Raw genomic sequence first — 25,915 nt, 5'->3', positions numbered from 1 at the left:
TTCTTGGCAATTTTTGTAAATCACCCTAAACAATCTAGAAGTGTAAACCTGATCTCTAGTTTTCTATTGAATTCAGTAAGATATGGAAATTGCATTTTGTATCTCATATCTGAAGGTTCAGGTTAAACGTTCATAATATTGTATTCACATTGTCTCAAACTGCTAAGTGGGCTTTTGTTCCAGAATAACATCCAAATGTTAATATGACTTTGGCTATTTGTATAGTTGAAAGTGCCAGTTTTCAAGATCTGAGTGAACCTGGTCAAGATTTTATAAGGATGTAATATTCAGGCATATGGGGGAGAAAAAGAACATCCTGATTTGTTAATTAAGAATTTTTGCCCTCTTTTTAAAGCATATTTTCAATGTAGTTGTCTGCTGATCTTACCACCCTGAAAAATGAGATTTTTCTCATCACTGAATTTGTGTTCGCTACCAAAATAAATACAAAATACCTAGTACAACAATGTATTACAAAATACTGAGAACATAATATATAGTTTATATTTTCTCCATATATAGGAAATTTGGGTTTAAATTTGATTTATACTTTATAAAAAATATTAGGCTTAATATCTCTTCCTTCTCCCATCCCTCCACTCATTATGTGCCAGTTTTGGTACTTCTGTCCTATTTGTCCTAATCCAGAGATTTAATTTCTAAACCAGAGATTTAACAAACTCATCAATTTTGAATATTTCTATCCAAATTTAGAGCTATAGCCATACCAAAAGGAGGTTACAAAAAATTCCCACAATAAAATCTCATTTGTGTGTAGTATCAAAATAAAAAATGATATGGTTTCCTTATAGTGCCGTGATCAATCAAAACACATTCTTGCCCTAACTCCTAAACTTTCTATGGTCACGTCTGGAAACCCAGTGAGCCCTCTGGGGTATGGTAATTGTTATTTATTTCCAGTGTATATATCCCACCCCAATCCTGTCAGATTTTGAGCAGGCAACAATAAGATTAAATATTTAATATAAAAATGTATAAATAAGAAAAGACACCTAAGAATAACTAAAGGCCAAAACCATGTTCAAACAAAGTAGCTTTAACAGATTTGTTAAAGATAAGAAGGATTGGGACCAATTGTAAATATCAGTCTGTAACTGATGATGAAAAATTGATTGAAATTGAAATAATCCACTACTGTACTTTTGGACCAGTCAATTGAACCAATTGTGTTTCTGGATAGGGACTATCTTTGTGAAAACCTGTTTCCTGTCCTCACTCCATGAAATATATGCAAAGATGGAAAACTCTGGAGCTGATCATCATTCAGCCATAGTTTTTCTTTTTTTGCAGGCAGTTAAAGGGTTGAAAACATAGATTATTTTTTAAACTGATTTTTACATTGCTTTCAGAGTACAACCCTCACTGTCTACTATAAAATAAATAATGAAAATGAGAAAGTATGAATAAAAAAACAAGACAAGAGTGGCAGAAAAACTATTAAAGCAACACAAGCAAAGAGATAGGGATAGACAGTAAAATATCAGTCTAGCATATCTCAAACTTAGTGGATACATAAAACAAATTAATCAAATCTGAAAATAATAGGAGCATCAGCTTTCAGAATATTTATATTTTAAGGAGACTAGAGATTGGAAGAAATAGAAATTTGCTTGTGTCTGCAAGTTGGTGATATGTTAACATAAATCTCCCAATGAGACCCCCTAGTGCAGTGATGATGAACCTATGGCACAGGTGCCAGAGGCAGCACTCAGAGCCTTCTCTGTGGGCACGCACGCCATCGCCTCAGTCCTAGGCCTTCAGCTAGGTTTTATAAAACCTTTTTGCTTTAGGCCTCTGCCGCCGTGTACAAAAAAAAAAGTTCAATCAATCAGTCAATTTCAACTTCTCGCGGGAAAAAAAAAGATCTTGCAAAGTTGGAATTGATTGATTGAACTTTTTAGTCCCACCTAGTTTGCTATTACCACCGCAGCCATGCCCACCCTATGGGCAACACCTACCCAATGGGCCACACCCACCTAGCACCCAACGATGCATAAATGGGTTTTGGGTTGCAGTTTGGGCACTCGGTCTCTAAAAGGTTCGCCATCACTGCCCTAGTGATTTCACATACATTAATAACACGGGAGGCAAAATGAATTTTCCATGCCCAGCAACCATGGGATAAATTTCAGAAGCACCATCTTCTCCCCTCCAGCTAAACAACTAGGATTATTAATGCTTTAGAACCTGGAGGCTGTACAGATGGATTACCATGGTTGCTGTGGCACTGAAAGTCACTAGGGAATTTATGAAAGCCATCAAGGCAAGCTCACATAGCCAAGCTGAAATGGATCTACATGATTAGCCTCCTTGAAGATTAGCCACTTGGCCACCTCTGTGGAGTTCAAAATCCATTGAATCTAAATTAAATCTTTTGTCAGAAATGATTTCACTATTTCTATTATTAACACAGAAAGGATGATCTCATTCCTTATTGCAGAATTCAATATCCCTTTTCACTCCACTCCACTCCACAATGCTCAAGGAAGTAAGGAGACGGGGATCTGACCTGAGCGTTCAGAGTTCGGCCAGTTCCTTAAAGTACAGAAATTGAAAGTATATTGGCCAACCAATGGTTAAGATAAACCCATAAAGTTGCTCAGTCACAGTCCTCTTCTGGCAAGGTTTTTTGAACCCAATATTTTGACCTATTGCACATACCTAAATTGAACTTTCAGTAAAGAAGGCAACAGACCACAAGCTATTATCCTAGAATGAGAATGGATGAACTGGAGAAGTTGTGTATACTAATTCTTTCCAAATCCAAACTTCTGGAAAGACGTATAAGTTCCACATAAGATCAAAACCAGCTATTATTAAGATGAAATGATTTTTTTAATGTTCAACTAGCAAAATAATATAAAGGGGAAAAGGCCTGACTAAGTTGTTATGGTATTTACAACAGCTAGATCTCCTGTGTGACTCAATATTGTAGCTAGCAGCCTGTTTTGTAGGGTGGAAACTGACTAGCTGGAAGAGATTAGGACACAGAGAGTGGTTGTTCCTATCTTTCCTTTGGATGGAGTTCCAGGAAAAACAGTAGAATATGAGACCTTAAAAGTGACTTGCTCGCAAGTTGGATGGATGTTAATCTTAACAATACTTTACTATCCTTGGAAGCTTCTTATAGCTACTGGTAGTTAATGCACTACTTCTTTCCTTTTTTGATTTCTTATTGTGCTGTATGGTCGAGCAGGTAGTATGTGTCTACTTCTGTTGTATATCATGTGCACATTCCTTCAGGAGTAAAAATGTACTTTCAAGAAAGACAGTGAGCTTTGCTATGACAGTGGTTTGGTCATGTTCCAGTCATTGTTGTACACTGTGCTTTTTGATATGCACAGTCAGACCTGGTTAATCCATCCTGGTTTATCTGTCTGCCTTTGTCTCTTGGAAAAATTCAATTAATATTCAGTGCCATTTATAAGGCAAATATCTTGATAAGACAATCTTAAATCCTTCTTTTTTGTGTTAATTAAAAACCGAGGTTGTTTGATGAAGCATGCTTGTATTTAAGTTAGAGATTAACTATTATTTGAAGAATAACCACATTAATAAAAATTTGAATTCTTCTAAAAGGATCATTTCAGTCATTTGCTTGCCTTTGATGAATAAATGATGGTAAGATCAGTTTTATTTTCCGAAATATTGCAGAAGAGCAATCCAGTTGCTACTTCTCTTTATTGTTATCCTTTTTTTCTGATTAACAATGAAGAACTATTGGAAACTCTTTCTCAGTTTGCTTACCCATGTAAAGTCTGTTGTCATTATATAGCACAAGGCTTTCCTGTTTACTTCATTAATCTCTATTAAATTTACTGCTATTGAAAAAGGGTCTTCTCTCAAATGTAACTGCTAGCATTTTATTGACTTTGAAAGAATGTTGTCCCTTGTGGAACACTAACAGTTTTTGACATCTGGAATTAATTTATTTGTTCCCATTTGGAAATCTGCTTGGTTATTCTGATGTACCTTTGAAATGGGAAATTTCTAAACAGGCAAGGCAATTTCAGAATGTAGAGAAAAGTTAATTTGGCCATCAGAGCAACATGTGATAGTCCAACATGGAAGAAATATTTCAACAAAAGGACTTCCATGTGTAAAATATTGCTAGGAATGTTATGTGCCAAGTAGTACATCCTTCCATGTGAAGAAAAAAATTACAGTGACACTGGAACTCTTGGCATAAAGCATCTTTTCACCTACAAAAGGCTATATTTTGATCTATAGAATTTATTTCTTGAAAGATATGCTTTGGGCACTGAACCAAGTTTCCTAAGTTTCGCAATTGTAAAGAACTGGCTTGTTCTCAAAATAGCTGGATATATGTTTTAAAATATGAAAAAAAAACCAAAACAAAATACAACTTTATATTTAATAATGTGCTGATTGATCTATTTGTTATTCTGTTTGGACCAAAAGAGGAAAAATAATGACTACAACAGACCTTTAGCATATCTAATTTATCTAATAAATAAGATTTATTAATAGGAACTTCCAGATCCTTTCCTCCCATGACTGAACATATCTGAGCTAGAAACATGGTATGGATGACAAGGGGATCTCCATATTTTACCCAGCTTCTTAAAATACCTAATTTCACTTTTTAATAAAGATCTTGCTTAGAGTTCTGCGTAAATGTGGATGCCCTATAAGTGTGAGCTGGACCCAATGGATTACCATAGAACAAATCTAGTGAATTAAGTATGAGAATTCAATTGCAATAAAAAGCGTTTATTATTATCTTCTGGATTCCATTTTTTCTAATTAGCATTTCTTGTTCTATTCTTTCTTTTGTTTTTCATTCAGTCTGGTATGGCCTGAATTTTTAGTTTTCTTTTAAATTTCTTTTTTAATGAAATGTCTCAAGAATTGTTTGGGTTGATCCAGCTTGAATAAACTACTGTTTAAAGCTCCATCTGGGATAACAATAATATATAAGAAAACCCAGTACACTGTGTCAACAAATGATAGTTTAAAGAAAAGGAAAAAATTACAGAAACAATTTTAAAACATGATTCAACTTGGACAAGAGCAATTTCATACCTCCACAAACTTTCCCATCTAAATATTTTTGTGGAGAAATATGCTACAATTTCATTTCCTCCTGAGAATTCCAAGACTAATTTGCATAGTAAATTTGGTAATTAATCATAGCAATAAATTAGTTCAGTTGGCACCAACAAAACACAAAACTAGGTAAATGAGGCTAATTATCAAGCCTCTTTAACTAGGAATTCAGATAAGGCACATGCGTCAACAGTCCTCCTCTCTGCCAGGACCTGCATTTATTTTACTGGGATGTCTGAAGCATGTTATCCTGTTCCTCATTCTTGCTCTCTCTTTCCCTGGCAGCTGAGCCAGGGCTTGTCACATCACAAACAACTTCTTAATATACACATCTGGCGTTGGCAGTTGGACCAACTTCATAAGAGCACATGATCATCATTCATTACAAGATTAAAAAATACCCCATGGCATCATTGATGTTTTTAAACTTTGATCTTTTGCCGTTGTGATTCATCACAGTTATAAAACTCCTCTTTAAAGAAATACAGACGATGACTTATTAGAACCTTCATTCTAAGTAGCATAAACATAAAGTTGTGCACATCTTTACAGAATGTCAGTTCCTTGGGCTGCCAGCTTATCATTTTAAGACATGACATCATGCTGAACATCATGAATTTGTAAGACTTGTTTATAAGAAAGAAACTTTGACCTTCTCTTGGCAAGTACAGGAAGAAAACAAATGTTCTGTGATTTTCATTGGTAAATGGGAGCAGCAGCTCTGAATGTTCACAGATTAGTTTCAGGTTTAGAGGTAGGCATTAATTGAAGTTGCAATTGTTTATCTTGGAAAATTTTCCCTGGATTTTTAGATTCTTTAAAATAATCATTTCACACAACTGCATGCTGCTTTAATTTCTATGGCTGTTAATGTGGGATACCTAGGACATTTTCTATATAATGCTGATCTTAATATATGCATCTAAAATGGTACATGTGTACACCTAACACGTAGTGAGTGAATTCAGTGAGTATTACAGAGAACTACTATTGGTTGCAAGTTCCAATTGTATGAGGACTATAAACTCAGCTGTCTGTATAACTTGCAAAATGCTGTTATGCAAGTTTAGAAAACTAAAAGACAGAATTGAAAACTCCTGTCCTTCGGTTGACAGTTATTTATAGGAGCAAATTTCATTTTCTACTTCTGTACAAATAATTTGGAAGTAAAAGATGACTTTTGAATCGTCTACACATTCATGGTCTGCCTTATTCATTGCTTTGTAACTTTATGTTCAGCAATTGCATTCCAGGGATTTCCTTTGCTTCCTCTGTTTTTTTGTGGAAAAGATGAATGTCCTGAAAAGGAGTTGAGAAAGCATTTTTCTGCCAGTTTAAGGCCATATTATTTGCAGTATGTGTGGTTTAGATAATATGGTGGGTTTTCACCCCAGAAAATAGTACATTTCTGGATTTTTTTTAAAAAAAGAGTACAGTAGAATGAATTTCAGAAGGAAAAGAAAAAATTAATAATGGAATAGCAGCAGAAATAATGTGTATGCCTGTTTTGTTGTTTCTTCCCAACTGTCCACAATTAAGCAAGATAATTCCCCCCTGCCAAAGTTCCTGCTAATTAAACACACTCATTTTATTCTTCTCTTCTTTTTTGGCCTCTCCCATATACAGTTCAATAAACTGTTCAGTGATCAGTTGTTTAGTAGACCTATGGAATGCCTTTGAAATAGGTGCTCAGGATAATATGCCCACCATCTCTTTTCAAACAGTTAATGCAGCAGCATTATTCCAAGGCTTGCGTGAATGCTCCCGTGTGTGTTCATACTTGTGTGTATGCACATCCCCTTAGCTCTGCTTTTTTTCTTCTTGGTGGCAGCTGAGAGCAACTTCCAAAGCAGCCATTCACTTCTGGCAAATGAGATGGCTGCTTATATATTTAAAAAAGAAGGGCTTAATATTTGCTTCTGCATACTGTATTCTAAAATGTGAAGAAGGCTTTGTGACTACCCTAACACGTAGCCATTTTTGAGGACTATATTCATTTATTCCTTTGTTTTGTTTTCATGCTTTCAAGTTGTTATTGACTCCTGGTGACTGCGTTCTGCAGTGTGTAAAATTGTCTGCTTTCTAGGGCTGAGAGAGAGTGACTGGCTCAAGATCATCCATCTAGCTTTCTGCCCAAGGTGGGACTAGAACTCACAGTTCCTAGCCAAGTACCTTAACCACTATACTAATCTGGGTCCCTTCTTTATTCTACATGTAATTTTATCTCTCAAGGCAAAAATTGATGCAAATATGGGCTTCTATTTAGTTGCCATTTACTGAGTGCCTCGTCTACTATCTCAAGTTATGACAGCACTGAAAAAGCAGGTTTACAACAGGTCTTCAAACTTGCAGCTCTGTCTCTGCAGTCATGTGATCACAATTCAGGCACATTTATGATAGTTTCAGTGTCCTAGAGTTACGTGATCACCTTTTGTGACTTTTACACTTGGAATACTGCATCCAGTTTTGGTCACCATGATGTAAAAAAGATGTTGAGACTCTAGAAAGAGTACAGAGAAGAGCAACAAAGATGATTAGGGGACTGGAGGCTAAAACATATAAGGAACGGTTGCTGGAATTGGGTATGTCTAGTTTAACGAAGGGAAGGACGAGGGGGGACATGATAGCAGTGTTCCAATATCTCAGGGGCTGCCACAAAGAAGAGGGAGTCAAGCTATTTTCCAAAGCTCCTGCAGGCAGGACAAGAAGCAACAGGTGGAAACTAACCAAAGAGCGAAGCAACCTAGAACTAAAGAGAAACTTCCTGACAGTTAGAACAGTTAACCAGTGGAACAACCTGCCTCCAGAAGCGGTGAAGGCTCCAACACTGGAAGTTTTTAAGAAGAAACTGGACAGCCATTTGTCCAAAATGGTATAGGGTTTCCTGCCTCAGCAGGGGGTTGGACTAGATGACCTCCAAGGTCCCTTCCAACTTTATCATCATCATCATCATCATCATCATCATCATCATTACAGCTGGCTTCTGAAAAGCAAAATCATTGGGGAAGCTGGCAGGAAATCGCAAGTTGTGATCATGTAACATTGCCCTCAAAGACCACAGTGGCATTGATGTTGTAAGTCCAACATGGCTACACGTCATTTCATTTAATGCCCACATTACTTAGCAGTAGAGTTGTTAGTCCCAATTCTAGTCAATAAATGGGGATTCCCTGTATTGATAGTTACTAATAACTTTATTTAGCATGTCTATTTTAGGATTATTGCCATGGGCCCCAACATGGAGTATATCTAAATTATGGCTTAGTATTTGAGATGATGAGATGGACTGATATTTTTCACTTGAAATATTGAATGAAAGCTAATATTTTTAAATGTAATCACAAAAGTTAATTCAGTATTTGGAGGTTTTCCAACTACATTTTAATGGACAAAGAAAAGTTTACATTGGCAAAGGATACAACAAAAATAAAGGGATGCTAACGATTCCTGGGTATATACATAGTGATAAAAAAGACGTTCATCAGGAGATAAAAACAATACAGTTAAAGTGTCCTCCTCTTTATCGAGCTGGCCCCTCCTCCTGTGTTTTCCGGGGCATTTCTCTCTTCCACTCTTCTGGCACACATCACACTTATTTGTGCATTTATCACCATTCTTCATACCGAGGGTTTCACTTTGGTCCTTGTTTTTCAGTGCATCTACTCTTATCGTCCCTCCAGCACCCTCACAGTCCTCATGTTAACCCCCTCCGTGCTTTTATTTTCCCCCACTGTTCCCAGCATGTCATCTAATTGAGTCCAAGGTCCGCCTTGTTTCATTATTGTAAGTGCTCTCCGGGGTGTTTGAGTTAATTTAGTATGTGCTTGATATCCTCCGTACTCCTCCTTCATGTGGTCCGGTGCAATTCCCAATCCAGTTGCCTCTCTTTCAAGCTTCTGTAAAGCCGCTCTCTGGGAGCGCGTAACTACTCCCGTGACAGGGCGGTTACAAACGCCAATCCTCCATGCGTCTTTCGGGAGCATGTCTCCGTCTTGGTGATTCCGATCAGCACGGCAGAGGGGTGAGGATTTAATTCTACCATCATTCATGGTAATCATTTCCCTTTTTGAGTTCATACACACTTTTGATGTGTTAGTGACCAGATGTATTATGCTAGAGGTATCATTGGAGACAGGGGGGTCAGTATGATTATTAAGGCAACAGGCTTGTTCTATATCAATTGGGGAGTTTTTTGTTCGTGATATCCAGGGCACCCGGGGATGGGCCATTGGCATCAATAGGTTTCTTAATTTGTGGTGGACATACCTGTAGGTTGTCAATCGAGGGGACTTTGAATTGCAGATTTTTCTTTTCCTTGTTGCCAGTCTCATCTGATAGGTGCTCAAAATTTTTGTTGTTCAAATATTTTCTCCCAAATCATGTGCGTGTTTCCCACGCCTTCACGGCCTGGTATGCTGGGCGTAAGTCCACATGCCGATCGATTGACTTATTGTCTGAAAACCAGGCCTCTTTGAGCAACCTACCACTCTTAGAAGTATCACTGGCAACTACCCTCACACCATCAAAATTAAATTTATTACCAAACTCTGCCATATGAGTGAATATCTGGGAGTACTGCTCATCTCTTCTTATTGCCAGCTTGTGTTCCTGCATTCTTGTTCTGACCCTTTTTGAAGTCTCCCCCACATAGTTGCTTAGGCAGTCACTACAATCAATCTTGTAGACGACTCCAGACTTCTCTGCAACGGGGAGCGGGTCTTTAAGTCTCATAATGCAGGAATGCAACGTCTGGTCAGGTCTATGTGCAACCTTTATATCATGGGGTGCCAATAGCCTGGCAGTAGCCTCCGAGATGTTGCAGATGTAAGGAAGGGTGGTACGAGTTGTCTGAGATGGTGGTACCCCAATAGATGGATCTTGGGGTGACTTCGGTAGAGTACTGTGGCGTCCAATAAATTTTATGGGGTACCCATTGTGCCTACAGAGATGGAAAAGGTGTTTTCTTTCCTCCATTTCCTCCGTGAATGCCTTTTTTATCTATTTATCTATCTATCTATCTATCTATCTATCTATCTATCTATCTATCTATCTATCTATCTATCTAACTAACAGTGGAACAATTATTAATACTGTGATACAATACAATTTAGTGTGTGATAATATTATTAAAATACTATTTTAATAGTAAAATTGTACCATACAGCATTATAAAGCTATATTGTAACTACTTTTCATAAGCAAAAGTCAAATTTATCTCTATGACCTTGCAGCATAAATATGTTCTATTTCTTCATGTTCCCACCCTACTAATGCAGGGTATGGCAGAGGAGCTACAGAAACCTTTAATATGTATATATTAGCTTCTAAGCATTCTAAGACATTTTAAAAATATTATTGTTAAACTCAATCCTTAAGACTTAAGATTCAGTAAGGCAAAATATTGATACTTTCAAATGTGTGATAAAATCCAAATGTGTTATACTGTAGCGAAGTTTTGAAAACAATCAGTTATGTCTCTTGATAGTCAAATCTCTGGTCATGATCTCAAATCACTAAATGCATCCATAAACTGATGATGGAGGTATTTTTTATTGAGCATTTTAAAGAAAAAATGACACAAAGGAGGGAAGAAAAAGGAAAAGAAGCAAAAAATGAAAAATAAATCACAGTGAATAAAGAGAGAGTACATTATTAGCATTATAGAATTTCATACACAACATCATACAGTATTTATTACAGCAATTTCTATCTAAGCAATTGAAGACTTTTATGATAAGAAACCCAAATTTCTCATGTGACACAAATCCATGTATATAGAATTATAATTCCAAAATGCAGATTTCCAAATTGAATTAAATTCTGTATCAGATTTACTGTTAAAATACAAAATTATTTTGGAGATTGAGGCATATTCCCAGAGCTTCATATATTCTTCTGCAGAAGGAACTGTGCATACTTTCCAGTAGGAAACTTAAACTTTATAAACTTATCCTTGTACGGTTATCATGCACCAAGCTAATTCAGTATATTTTGTGGTGTGTAAAATTTAGTAATATTTAATAAAAGTAATAAAAATAGGTTGGAAAGGAAATACAGCTTTTAAATTGTAATTCATTCTATTGTAAATATTTTCCATAATTGTTGAGCTATACAACATTGAACCAAGCATAGAAAAATGAACTGTCCATTTAGCAATCAATATTGAACTAAAATATCAGGAGCAAACTATCTTTTAGGAATAATATCAAGTATAATATTCAAAGTGAATATGTTTATCTTACATTTCTAACTGTTCCAAATCAAATATTATATTCTGCATCCATTTAATTTTAAGTCTTGAACTTGTTTGATTTCTGAGTCATAAGGCTCAACACATACTGTAATATTTTTGAAGATTTTCAAATTCAGTTGTCTCTATGTATTCCGCCTTATTTTTGCAGTTGTTTTAAAGTTATTCAGTTTGTATTCCTATCTGTTTATGTTCATTCCAAAGATACGGTCTCAAAAAATTTATCTTTGTCTTATTAATAATCAAACTTTTCAGTCTATATGATTTATTGTGTCTCCATTGAAGAAATGCTTTCCTCTTTGTGAAAATAAATATTCAGTAACAAGGAAAAAGATTAAAAAATGTTTGAGTCTCATCAGAACATTTTCTTATATTTTTAGACTTTAGGAGATGCCAAAATCTTAACTTTCTAAAATCTTAACACTTAATGAAAATTGAAGTTTCAACTTCAAAAAGCTATTATCTTACAGATATTGACAAGTTGTTTGATTAAAGCAGCTGGTATGATTCAGATATTGAGTTTGATTTGTGTCATTTTAAATTGATCTGGAAAATAAGGCAGTTCTATACTTTGATGTAAAGCAGTGAATCATGTTCTTTTGATTGGGTTTTCCCAATTCATTTTGAGATACCTTTGAGAAAGTCAGCTTTGATTCAGAAATTCAAATGAATTAGCTTTGAATAAACTTTCTAAAAGAAAATGCACAGCCATATGTGTTTCTTTCTCTATTTTTAGTTCTGCTCATACTGCAGCATTTATTAACTAAAATATAGTATAAATTTGACCACAACCAGTAAATCATACCAATCTTAAATCTCACTTTATATAAATTGCCATCTTTAAATCCCAGTCTTCCTATATGCAGAAGTATTTTATAGAATTGTTATACATAATACATTATTGAATTATTGTACATGCATTAGGCCAGTGGTTCTCAACCTTTTTACTGCCACGACCCCCAACCGGTCATAAGTTGAGGACTACTCAACCGGTCGTAAGTCGAGGACTACTCAACTGGTGCAGCACTGTTTGCAGAATGGGACTTTTGGCGGGCTCAGCAGGGCAGAGACAGCCTGGACAATTCCTATTGGTTTTTGAAAGCCAATAGAAGTAGACTCTATTCAAGAGAGTCTATTCTATTGGCTTTCACAAGCCAATAGAATAAAAGGGAGTAGCACAGCTAAGGAAAAGGGAAAAAATGGCGGACTGCGTTGTTTGGCGACCCCCGTGAAATGGTCGTTCGACCCCAAATGGGGTCCCGACCCACAGGGTGAGAACCACTGCATTAGGCAATCTAAAAGTGGACAGAGTGTTAATTCTATCTCCATTTTATCCATGACAAATGTTTGGGTTTAAAGTTGGACACAAGCATGTACTGTGAAGAACATATACCTTCTTCCTGATTTATAATATACATGCTATATGTATACTGTAGATGACGTTTATTTTTTTATTACAGCATGGATGAAATTCAGTGTTCAGTTTGTCATTCTAAAGTTTTGGGGGAGAAATTGTTCAGTACTGGGGATAAAGACAAATTCATTCCATTTTACACCTTCATATGTTTGCTGCAAACTAGAAGTTGAAACTCATGTACTTTGGCCACCTAATGAGAAGGAAGGATTCACTGGAGAAGAGCCTAATGCTGGGAAAGATTGAGGGCAATAGAAGAAGGGGACGACAGAGAATGAGATGGCTGGATGGAGCCACTGAAGCAGTAGGTGTGAATTTAAATGGACTCCAGAAGATGGTAGAGGACAGGAAGACCTGGAGGAATGTTGTCCATGGGGTCGCGATGGGTCGGACACGACTTCGCAATTAACAACAACAACAACAAGGAGCAGGTCTGAAAAAGATTTAGAATTAATGACAAACTCGCCCATGTTGCAGAATAGCTCTCAGCTTAAAACATGGGTTCCTCCATCCCAAATGGGAAGGATTTCAATATAGACATTTAAGAATCGGGATATTTGAATCGGTAAGAATAATATTTATAGGAGCATAATTAGAGAAAGCTATGTCAGCTTAATAGTCTTGAAGTCAGTATTGCAGTCACCAGTAGTGTCCATAGCAAACCATAATGATGCCAAAAGGAAGTGTGTAAAATGACAACATCATGCACAGATCATTTGCCCCTACTTAGGAACATGTGCCGCTGCCCTTCTTTTCCCAGGCCCCAAACCCTTGGGGATAGCAACATGCAGAATTCTCATAGCCAGAGGAAAGAGACTTCTATGTAACTGGGACTGGCTTTGTAGGATGTGGAATTACTATTCAATTTGATTCAGACATTCAAACTAATTAGCTTTCAATAAAAATGTTGTGTAGCCATTCGGCATAAATGGCATCCAGAGCACTAGTAATTGGGGATATTTAAAATTCCAGTCCTCAATGGGAGAACATGCTTTGCTGACCTTAGTTAGGACCTTTACATGCCTCAGTTTATTGTTTTTATAGCTGTGGGCAAGGAGGATAGTGAAGTTATAGTGGCAGCTTTCCCAGAGGATTTCTAAGTGTTAAAATTTCCTCAGTCATTTTTGGATGCACAATAACTTAAAATATGTGCCTTTCTCAATATTTTATTTCTTCAGAGAGACGGACAAGAAGTATTGGCTTGTGGAATCACACACTTAGGCCTTAAATCCCTTTCTTTCCTTCCCTCAGTTTGAAATTTGGTTGGGGGCCAAGAAGGAAATGACACATCAAGAGGCATTTCTGTTGTGCAATGCTTTGTGGCACTGATGTAAGGGAATCCTCTTCTGTTTAAACTTTTCTTGCCTAGCAGTCTTCACAGCAGTAATGAAGACACATGAGATGACATGCTGAAGATCAAGACCTTAATATTTCACTTGCAGAAATTATCACAGCAGCTGAAAATAAGCACACTTCTCCTGGCTTTGCCTTCTACTGTTTTCACTTCCAACATATGTTTATTTAAATATATTTCCCATTGAGACAATATATTATCTTCTAAGATGATATATCATATATCACAAGACAATGTATTATCTTCTAAGACTAAAACTGCATGCATGAATTGTCTCCAAACATTGTGATAGCATGAGTAACAGGATTTATACAGAAGAAATTGAACAAATACATATGGATTATGTACTACCGTATATATTGTTAGTATTGATTTAATTGACTTAATTGACTTAATTACAGTCCTAAGGTGTGACGGTAGTCAAGTGGGCCGCTATGTGACTGGATCCATTTTCATGATGTTTTTGCGGCAGTCGAAATGGGTGGTTATTAAGCGAATTGTTCTTAATGAGGCAGTTTCTGCTGGAAACTAAAAGTAAATGCTGGTTTCTGGCAAAAATGTCATAAACTGCACTCATATGACTATGGAATACTGCAGTTGGCCATAAATGTGGGCCAGTTGCCAACCACCCAAAATGCAGTCATGGGACTGGGGAGAAGTGGCAATATTGGAATTTCAAAATTGAGTTTTAAATCCCTTTTTGGGGTCTGTTGCTAAGCGATTGGTTGTAAATCAAGGAGTACCTATATATATATACTGGTGGTAAATTGATGTATGTATAGAAAGCATTAAAACTGGAAGTAGTTTCATTCTAATTGATTTATTCACCTTGTCTGAACAACTTGACAGTTAGAACAATTAATCAGTGGAACAACCTGCCTCCAGAAGCTGTGAATGCTCCAACACTGGAAGTCTTTAAGAAGAGATTGGACAGCCATTTGTCTGAAATAGTATAGGGTTTCCTGCCTGAGCAGGGGGGGGGATTAAATGACCTCCAAGGTCCCTTCCAACTTTATTATTATTATTATAAAAGCTCTGGGTTGACTCTTCTTGGCAGGCTAGATAGGGAAGGATCTGGAAGCCAGCCTTTTCTAAAACTTCCCCATTGCCTATGGAAATCCATAGTTCTCCAACTGCTAAAACTTGTCTCTTTAAGAGAGCTGTTGGAGATTAAGAACAACATAAAGGATTTTTTTTAAAAGTTGTTTTTAACTGTTATAATTGATTTTAATGCTATTGTTTGTAATGACTGGATAATTACAGGAGGCTTAATAGCTCTCATGGTCAGGAAAGTCAGGAAAGTTTGGAAAACCTTCAATCCGTTGGTTCTCGTCCTACCTTTAGTTTTTATAGAAAATAAATCAATTCCCAAATTTGAAAATAAATCAAATTTGATGAACATCCCTTCCATCCACACTTCTGAATCATTTATAAAAATGTTGAAGAGCACTTGAGTCCAGAACAGAACTCTGGAGTACCTGGCTGCACACCTTTTGTCTAGACATAAATTATACATATTACCACATATTATACATGATTTTGCCAACAACTATGAATCCATTTTGTAATGGGATTATACAACCCACATTTCCCCCTTTTTTTAATAAAAAGGATGCCATGGTGCACTTATGAAATGCCTTACCTAAGTCCAGGCCCACTACTTCCACAACATTCTACTAATCTAAATCACTTTGTAAAAAAACCCAATTATATGAATCATGTGACAGAAGTTGTTTTCAGTGAACCAAAGGGGGCTTCTAGTAATCACCTTGTTCCTTTCTAAGTATTTGCTAACCGGTATTTTCTAGATTTTCACAGTATTGATGTTAAGCTGAGCAGTCTGTAGTTTTTTGCGTTCACTTCCTTTTGAAAAAAAAAGATGGAACAACAAGGCTATTGCTGTTATTGTCAGTTATGTTTTTATTATCTGATGATAATCATTCAAAGTCTTTTGATCATAATTGAATACAAATGCCAATAATTAAGCAAGCTAGTAAATAAAATGAATTAATAAAATAATGCATCCTGGATTCATGCGCTCTCCCCCCCAATTTGTTCTACCATAGAGAAGTGATTTGAAGCATTAATTCCATAGCTATTTGGACAAGGCATAAGTCAAGATCAGGCATTACAGCATGATTTTGTTTTCTGTTATGAAAACATGATTTATATTTACCACAATTTGTCTCATTCCAAAAAAAAGGTATTTATTTTTAAAAACTGTATATTTATATCTTTATGGTTGCACTGAAAGAAGTGTGTTCAGTAAACTTAAGGCTCCTATAACATTAAACAATTGCTTAGTCACCTTATTTTTGAACTAGCTTTTTATCTTCTACTTCATATCCAAATGATGATGAAGTTGGAGTAGTCTTGGCAAATTTATTGCTAGCCTCAGTATCCTAATAAGGTGCTTCCTTTCACTCTGTAAATAGAGTTCTGTAAAATAGTCTAATGCAGTGTTTCTCAGCAACTATAAGATGTGGAGTTCAACTCCTAGAATTTCCCCAGCCAGTATGCTGGCTGGGATTCTGGGAGTTAAACACCACACTCTATAAAGTTGCTGAGAAATACTGCATTAGACTAGATCTAGCTGTTACAGATGAAGTGATGATTGTGTAGAATTAGTTTTCAATTGACCACAAAGGTGACTCTAACCAATCATGATCTCTTAATTATAGTAGAGATAAAATTAGGAGAGACATCTTGAACTGAGAAAAGTTGCAATATAAGTCATAAATAAAATGTAACTGTTTGTGGGAATTTCCATTTTTTATGTTTGTAATTCTTTGTTTGGTGATGGAATGCAAGAAGAGCATGGAAACAATATAAACTCAACTGTTTTTTCAGATCATGCAACTACAAAAGAACACAATACAGACATGAAAAAAATTGAATTAGATAATTATGATTTTTTTTTTGTAACTCTACATACCTAGTTAAAGAGTTCCCCCCTTCCCATCCTGCTATATGGGCTGTGCAGGCTTCAAAAATTATTCAGAACAAATGCAGCAGCTTTTGCATGTGTGTAAGCATGATGTCTCTCTGCTATTCATTAAAGCAGCCCCCTTTTCAGGTTTGGGTGAGCCTGAAAAAGTGGTGCTATAACAAATCATTTAATTAAAGCAGTGTGTTTTTAACGTGACTTATAGAAGAGCACCAAATTTTTTCACGCTGTTGTGGAAACTTCAATGAATAATGCAGAGCTGCTCACACTTACATACAATTTGTAACAGTTCTTCCAAATAATTTTTGAAGTAGACACAGCCCTACTATTCATTAAAGTTGATGTGGCTGCTTTTAGAATCACAATTTATTTGAGATGGTGCTGAAAGTAGCTACATCTCTTTTTTTGAAGTACTCAGGGATCCTGAAGAAAGCTGGCTTGCTGTACATGAAACATGCATGCTGTTATTAAAGTTCTTCTTGGATTCTCTGTTTAAGTCTCATACAAAATGAAATATTCAATATTTAATGCAATATAGTTTCAAGGTTGGGATTCAGGATGTATTGCATTCTCGTTCTGAGATGCCAAGGACTTACTTCCTCATCAATTGTTTTCCAGTTAATTAAGTTCTTTGTATACTCAGCCTATTTCTCACTTCACTTTTGCTGTCTAATCTGAGTGGGGCAAGAGGAATACTTGTTCAGAATGCCATATTTGATGTCAAGTACTATCTTTTATCTTCTTTACCAGCCAAAATCACAAATTAGCACTTGCTCTGATTCCTGAATGCAAATCACAAAGATAACAATATATATCTGATTCCCAAAATAAATGAATATAACTCATCTGTTCAACCAAGATTGACTCTGAAGAATCTACATTTTTAACCATATCAGGAAACTGGATTTTGACCAATTCACTCAAGTAGGACAAACAAAACAAGTCTAAGCAGATTGCATATACTGGTACTCAATTAATTAACAGTGAGCCAGAATTCACAGGCAATCCCAACTTTCTGTAATGGATGAATAAAGTCTGAGTATTCTTATAATATGAAAAATAGTCCCTGCATATTTAATTGCTGTAATGCTAACTGCACCACAAAATTATACATTAAGTTTAAAAAGCTACCAACATTTTCAGCTTAACATACTGTTATCCAGGGTTCTAAACATTTGTGTAAATGTTTAAAACCCATACATTTATATTTCTATTGAACCATTATTTCTCATGAAATTGGATTAGACGCAACTCAGTCATCGCTAAATTACATTCAGTGTCTACATTTCAGTTCTAATTAACTTGCTTGATTAGTTTTAATGGCAGAATCATAACTGAGTTTAGCAGGATGGGAACCATTATAAAAATTATGGTTAATTTAAGAATGGTGGTAATATTGTAATGAAGGCAATCAGAAGCAGTGCATAGTGTGCAGGTTTAAAAATATTCATTCTACACAAATTGAACTTGATAGGCAGTTTCAAACAAAAGGCAGGATTTTGTTTTTCAAATAATTAATGATAATCAGCCAGTATTCATTTGCAGCTCAGAATCCAGATGCCTTTTTCTCTAACATAGTTTCTTCAAACGTTAGTGTTTAATTGTTTGAAAAAATCAATGTTTTCCACAGAAGTAAAAGAAGATGCAGAAATGTTATTTCTAATTTTGAGGGTAGTGTGTATGCCAACATTAGATATTTTATCATCATTCCCTCGATTAACATTTTAGTATCTTTACTGGCAAGGCATTCTGTCCTTCATATACATGTTTGTATTGTTCATCTAAAACTATATTAAAAAGAAAAAAATTTAAAAAACACAAGCCTACTTTTTCTCCCTTTTGCCATTTTATTTCTCAGACTAGGAATTTTTACATACTTTTTTTTTTTTAAATCACCATCAATTGTGCTGTTCCCTGTAGCTTTCTACCTGTATTGGACAACATTTCCCAGTTTATAATTTTCTGTGTTTATATAGATCTCATTTTTCACCTAAAACAAAGCTCTTTCTACTGTCAGCTACTTATAAATGGCTGTGCATGCATATTTTTAATACCTGAAATAATCAGAATTTTCTTCCATATACAGTATTTCCATAATTATACTTTTTGTTAACAAGATTGATTTTGGTTTGATTCTCACCCCTCTTTTTTACAATGGAATTAATAATGTTACAAAATTTCATGAGAGTCTTTGCTGTTGAATCAGATACAAAATATGTATATCTTATAATTTTGCTTAATTATACAAAAAAGCACTGAGTGGCTTGAAAAATCAGTTTCTGGGGCACTTTGTCTTTTCTATTTAATGAAATATCTAAAAGCATTTTGATCAATCTCTTTGTTTTTGGTTAGCTTAAGCAGTGAGAAGCTTAGCCAGGGACTATAGGAGATGCTTTTCTTGTGTTTTGCTCCTCCAAAAATATGGTCTAGCTTAGAAAATCATAAGCTGTTAAGGCTGGGAAAATAGGCTGTTTGACTTGTTTTCTCATGTAGGTGAGTACATTGTTGCAGAAAAGAAAGAAGCATTGCTTTCTCATGCAGATGTAAAAAGATGAGGGCATCCTTAAATAAATATTCACTACTTACAGCTACAGTTGAAGAACCAGCTTGACAAGATTCATCAGTCAGTCAACTTTTAGTAGGGATTGTAAATCTCTATAGACATTTTGGCTTCAATCCAGCTGAAGTTAAACATCTCTGAATTCCATTTTGTAGAACTCAGAATGCACCCAATTGGAGCTATAGTAGTTAGACTTAATTTTATTAATGCCAGGTTGTGTACACTTTTTTATAAACATCATTTCCTGGGTGATGTACAGCACTGAAATAAGTTAAGTTAGGATAATAGTTTGAGATAACTAGTGACCAAGTTGTTATTGAGATAAGGAATTTCTGACATCTGCATACCATGGTATATTGAGTACTACTCTTACATAATTCTATATGCGGGGAGAGGTATGTAAAAATATTCTATTATATAAAACTGTCTTACAACTTAATATAATAGGATCTAAACATAGATGTTTTGTCTTCATTAGAAAACAAAAAATAGAAATGCAATAAATTGCCACTTTTAAAAATACCCTATTAGTGATGCAATATCTAGTGCAGTGGTGGCGAACCTATGGCACGCATGCCAGAGGCGGCACTTAGAACCCTCTCTGTGGGCACATGCGTCATGCCCCGGAGATAGCAACCATCCCTCTTCAACCAGCCGTCCACTAACTCACCGAGGTCCCACATGGCTGGATGCATCCTAGCACCTGTGCTCTTGCTGGCTCTGTGTGCAGGGGCCAATCGTGTCAGGCAGCAGCCACCCTGGCCCCTGCCTCACCTTGCCCTATGACAATGGCACCCCTGCCCTGCCTCACCTTGCCTCGCCTCACCCAGCAGGACGAGCCTCCTGCCCAAGGCCCCATCTGCCAGAGACCCCCTGGATTTCCCCCAATCCTGCCCAGTCCCCACAGGCATCCCTCCCCACGAGCAACATCGAGGTGATCACGCCCACCTTGGCCACACTCACCCAATCTGCCATGACCACCACAACCACGCCCACCCAGTGGGCCACATCCACCTGGCACCCGGCGATAAATAAGTGGGTTTTGGGTTGCAGTTTGGGCACTTGGTCTCTAAAAGGTTCGCTATCACTGATCTAGTGGAAACTAGGTCTTAGCTATACTTAATTTTAGTTAGCTTGGGGCTAATTCTATTAGACTACAAGAAAAGAAAAACTAATTAGTAATCATCACAACCTATAATTTAATACTGAATAATTTGAAATCGTTTCATTCTTTTTTAGATCATGCTTTAATGATGATTAACGTCTTGACAGTGAGTCCATTTGGTACGATGGTTAAAGGTACCAGGCTAGAAACCGGGAGACTGTGAATTCCAGTCTTGCTAAATCACAAAGTAAGCTGAGTGACTTTGGACCAATCACTCGGCCTCAGCCCTGGGAAGAAAACAGTAGCAAACTGCTTCCAAAAAATGCTATCAAAATTTCATTGACTTTTCCAAGTTGGCTGAGAGGCACCAGAAGCAAAAAACAATTTGATGACTACAGTACATGTCTCATTGATGTGCAATCTTCACAGTAAAGTTTCAATAGGTATTAGTTACTTTTGTAACTCCAGGTGCACAATTTGAGAAATGATTTTGCATTGTATTTAGTTTCTATGAAGGTTTCCAAATCTGGAAAACAATTGTCCATGAAATGAAGTGTATTTTAAGGAAGTGGATTGAAAACCTAAGTATATGATGCATTAGCTCTTCCATTACTAAATATAATCAATTGTTAAAGAATATTATCATGGCACTAGTCTTAACAATGGCAGATAGTTGATGACTCTATGAGACGGTTTTCAGAATATATTATCCCATTGCTCCTACAAAACAAAAAAGAACTACATTTCAAAGTACATTGAATATTAGAGGGGAATGCATGAAATGATATGGTTGCTATAATTTTAGATATATTTTGCGAAAATCTATGGTTGGAATAAATGTTTAGTAACTAACTAACAAAGTATATTATACACAACTACCATTAGAGAATTTAGCAACCCGTTGGTTGGATTAAGGAGCTGAGTCATCCAAACAAAAGCTCAATAAGTCTCAATAAAATAAATAAAAGTTCCTAAGATTATCCTTATACAGTCCTGTTTAGCTATCATTCAAAATTACAACAATGCCAGTTTTTGGACTTATGACCATTACAGCATCTCACAATCATGTGATTGAGATACCTAGTCTAATAAAACTTAGTCTAATAAAAAAAAAATTCTGAAAATTTTAGTATCTAAAAAGCAATTTACAAACCATTTCCAATAAAAGTGATTACTTTTTTAAGTAAAAAGAAGTAGGCAAACCCAGTGTTCCTTTGAAGGCTTTGAACCATGGTTTGGGCAAAGCTGACTTTCCCAGCTAATAGAGCTTTAAACCTGCCGGGGGCTGCAGTTTTATGGACTTATTGTAGGGAATCTCTATATGGAGCAGCATGGGCAATCCAGGTCCTTTCCTTAATCTGGAGAGGAGTTTGGGGAACTGATTAATTCACTGCCTTCTCTTTCTGCCTTGGTCTTCGGATTTGCTGTCTTCAATCTGGCTTGCTTCCCCAGAGGTCCCCAAAACTCTGATGCTTTTGTAAGTGCAGTAATGTTGCACATGTGAACAAAGGAAGTGGGGCTTCATCCTTGAAGCAGTACCTTCTGTTAGCCCTATCCGCTAAACCAGACAAAGAAACAGACACTGTGTTCCCAAAACCACTGTTGTTAGAACACCTATAATAAGAGATTTTTGCAATTCTGAATGTGTTTCCTGTTCTCCCTTTATGTTCATGTGGAGGGGGAGGGGAGTCTAAGATATTTCATAAATCTCTTTCTTGGTGTTGGCTTAAGACCTGTGTGTTTTATTGTTGCCTTGATAACAAATCTTCACACTGTTCTTCAGGGCAACCCTCTATGTTCTCAACAACCTGTGTCTTTACGGATTCACACACACACCGCTCCTGGCAGAACTTCATGAGAAGAGGTGATGTCAAGGAATGAGAATTTTCTTGAAAGTATGCTATGCAGCTTTTTATATTTTAAGGACTACACTTCTTTTTATATACTTCACATATTTTCTTTACCTTTTCCTTTGCTCTTTAATTTCCTTCATACTTTATAATTTTAGATTTGTATAAAACATTGGTGAGTGACCATAATAAGCTTGATCTTAACTTGATGCTTTCAACTGCCTTAAACATGTTGGTTGAATGACCTTGGGCCAGTTACTCTTTCTCAGCCCAACTCACCTCACAGGGTTGTTGTTGTCAGGAAAATAGGAGGAAGGTGTATTAGCTACATTCACCCACGTTGAGTTATTTATAAAAATAATAAAGGTGGATTTAAAAAAAAAAGTCTAAGAGGTGTTCCCTTTCTTAAAAGAATATAGTTAACCCAATCAGGTACCTTAGGCAAGTTCCATTTATCACCCAAAAATTACCAAGGATAACAAATTGAAAAAACAATGAGGCAGAGCAAGAGTTAAAACTAAAGAGATCTTTCTACTCTGTTTCAGGTAGCTGATGGCAGTATGATTATAAAGATACAATGATCTGAGGGAAATCATATCTGTTTAAATCCAACACACTCCATTCTCCTCTCTTTTTCCATAAACTATAAATCCCAAAGATGCTTTTCCACAAGACAACTGGACTTTCTTTTTTTTCTTTGAAAATGTTTTGCTCTCTGAAGAAGGTTCTCGGATAAGAAGCAAAATGTCTTCAAAGAAAAAGTCCAGTTGCCTCGTGGAAAAGCATCTTTGGGATAATTATGACCTGGATGACTAAGAATCTCCATAGACATAAACTATAAAAAATTACTCCTTTTTTAGTCTGCACTATTTGCACAGTGCCAGAGCTCCTGAACATCAGATTGAAACTGGAATTTGAAAAGGGCTCAAATTCAAACTAAACTTGTTATAAACATCTTTGGATCTTCAGTGAATGAAAATCTGTTCCAAGGCAATCTTGGAATTCTGCCTTTCATTGAGTCTGATGCATAGTCTGCCTACACTGAAATTAACATATTTTGATCTTTAATAATAATATATGTTCTATTTAAGTCCTTTGTTGTGTTTTTTTTTTTTACATTATTCCTGGTCAAAGTATAATATATCCCATGGTTTTCTTGTTATACATTCTAAAAATGTTCAGTCTATCTCTTGTTGCTAAACAGAGTTCACAATGTTTGCATTGTTCACATGGCTCAATATTGGCAAGAAAAATTGTTTTTGGAGGATACTTTTTCTCACAACTAAGGTTTCTGATTAACTAGTTATCTATTTTCTAGTTATTTTGTAAGAAAGAAATTTCCTTTATTTCTTGTAATAACTTCATACAGCAATATATTTTTAAAAGATATTCCAATTCCAAACTGTTCATTATATTCTATTGTAAATTTTTCTTTACAACCTCTGTAAAGATTTCTTGTTATCCATTTTTTTCAAAAAAAAAAAAAATCAGAACTCTGTAACAAACTGCTTTTGAAACTAAAGGAGTTTGGAAAAGGTGCTTCTGATGCAGCAGTATTCTGCAATTCAAAAACAATAAGACCACATAAGACCAAATGTAACATAATATTATTAGGTGTCAAGAATATAACTAAGTTTTCATATTCTGCTAAGTCATAATGGGGTATGTTTGGTTTTTGCTTTTCATGTTTTTTGACCCCCGCTGTTGTTGTTTGTCAGCCATGACTAGTGGCTTAGTGCATAATAAGAACCCAACAATTGTGGCTTATTTAAAATCATACTTAAAAATATAATGGAATAATGTGAAGTTTCAACCCAGCCTATGACTTTATTGAAGGTTTCTTTCTCCTCCTGATGGTTTTCCATAGATGGGTTAAGAAATCAGGACTACAATTTAACTTAATTGGAACTTAACTAATAGAATCTATTATTAAACATATTCTGATGAGATGAAAGGCCAGTTTCTAAAATACTTAGGCCAGGGGTAGGCAACCTGGGCTCTTTTATGATTAGTGGACTTCAACTCCCAGAATTCCTGAGCTAGCATGGCTGGCTCAGGAATTCTGGGAGTTGAAGTCCATGAATCATAAAAGAGCCAAGGTTGTCTACCCCTGGCCTAAGTATTTTAGAAACTGGCCTTTCATCTCATCAGAATATGTTTAATCAAACATCAAACTGATCTTCAGGGTTTATATAAAAATAGGTGAATATTTCTACAAAGATATATAACAGGGGTGTCAAACTGCCAGATGCATCATGCCAAAACGATAGCCACCCCATTGCCGACAATGGAAAAAAGTTGCGATAAGTTGTGACATGTCACAAACACATTGCGAGTTTGACACCCCTGATATATAAGCATGAGAGGCCCCTTCCAGTGAAATGAGTTATAACATTGTCTTATTTTGATTGTATTGAGAAGTAGTTGCTTCAGAAAAGCAATTAATGTTAATAAATATGGCATTTATCTTAGAAAAATGTGATTACAGATCATTAATTTCCTTTTGTTGTACTAATCATGATAACACTGTAATTGTATTTGAGGTTACTTTTATAACAATTGGGAAATCATTTTGTCAATTAACAGCATTTTAAAAATATGCCAATATAGGTATCTAGAACCAAAGGATCCTAGTGATCCTCATCTTTTTCACTTGTATTAAGTCTCATAAACCACAACCATAAACCAGTCTAATCATTTTTCCTTTCTTTTCCTCTCTATCAATATCCTTTCTTCCTTTCTTCTTAATTTCATCTCTGCCTTCTCTGTTGGATGGTAACCATCCAATAAAATAAAAAGCAAAGATGAACCTGTTATTATCACTGTTGTCAGTTAATGGTTCTCATCAGATTGGAAATTCAGAACCATCTTCATTATTGTAAATGCACTCTCTTTTTAATATCAAAATTAAATCTATTGGAGGCTTTACATTTTTCTCATTTATGCCGTTATCATTTAGCAGTCAATCATTTACAATTTTTCTGCCATCTGATACCAAGTTTCAGTGGCAAAATTTTGATTTTAAAAGCGTTATAAAGAAGAATGAAGGATCATGTGAGCCATGAGTTGCCTCTCTCTGTTTTAAGTAGATTGAAGCCAGAATATCCTAAAGATTATAATTTGATGTAATAACTTTTCCCTGTATTATTAACATCTTCTGAGGGCCTTGGAAGATTATGAACTGAATTGATTTTACTTTGGGTAAACTAGTCTTAACTGTTGTTTCAATTTACCATTCTTTTGGAATAATCCAATTTTTCACAGAGGATCAACATTACTCACTGAGCCTTCTTTTAGGTGAACTTATAAAAGAGTGTGCAGCTTCCCAGTTTTCCAGCTCTCTT

At 35.8% G+C, this 25,915-nt stretch overlaps 1 protein-coding gene across 12 annotated transcripts in view; it reads left to right on the top strand.

Moving 5' to 3' along the window:
* Positions 1–25,915, top strand: part of RUNX2 (RUNX family transcription factor 2) — a 268,350-nt gene that overhangs the window by 97,343 nt on the left and 145,092 nt on the right. The gene's annotated exons all lie outside the window — the stretch shown is intronic.

This window comes from Crotalus tigris, unplaced genomic scaffold (genome assembly GCF_016545835.1).
Source record: "Crotalus tigris isolate CLP2741 ecotype Arizona unplaced genomic scaffold, ASM1654583v1 scf7180000024340.7048381, whole genome shotgun sequence".
Taxonomy (NCBI): Eukaryota; Metazoa; Chordata; class Lepidosauria; order Squamata; family Viperidae; genus Crotalus; species Crotalus tigris.
The sequence above is the reverse complement of the archived record's forward strand: the minus strand, read 5'-3'. Positions and strand labels throughout refer to the sequence as shown.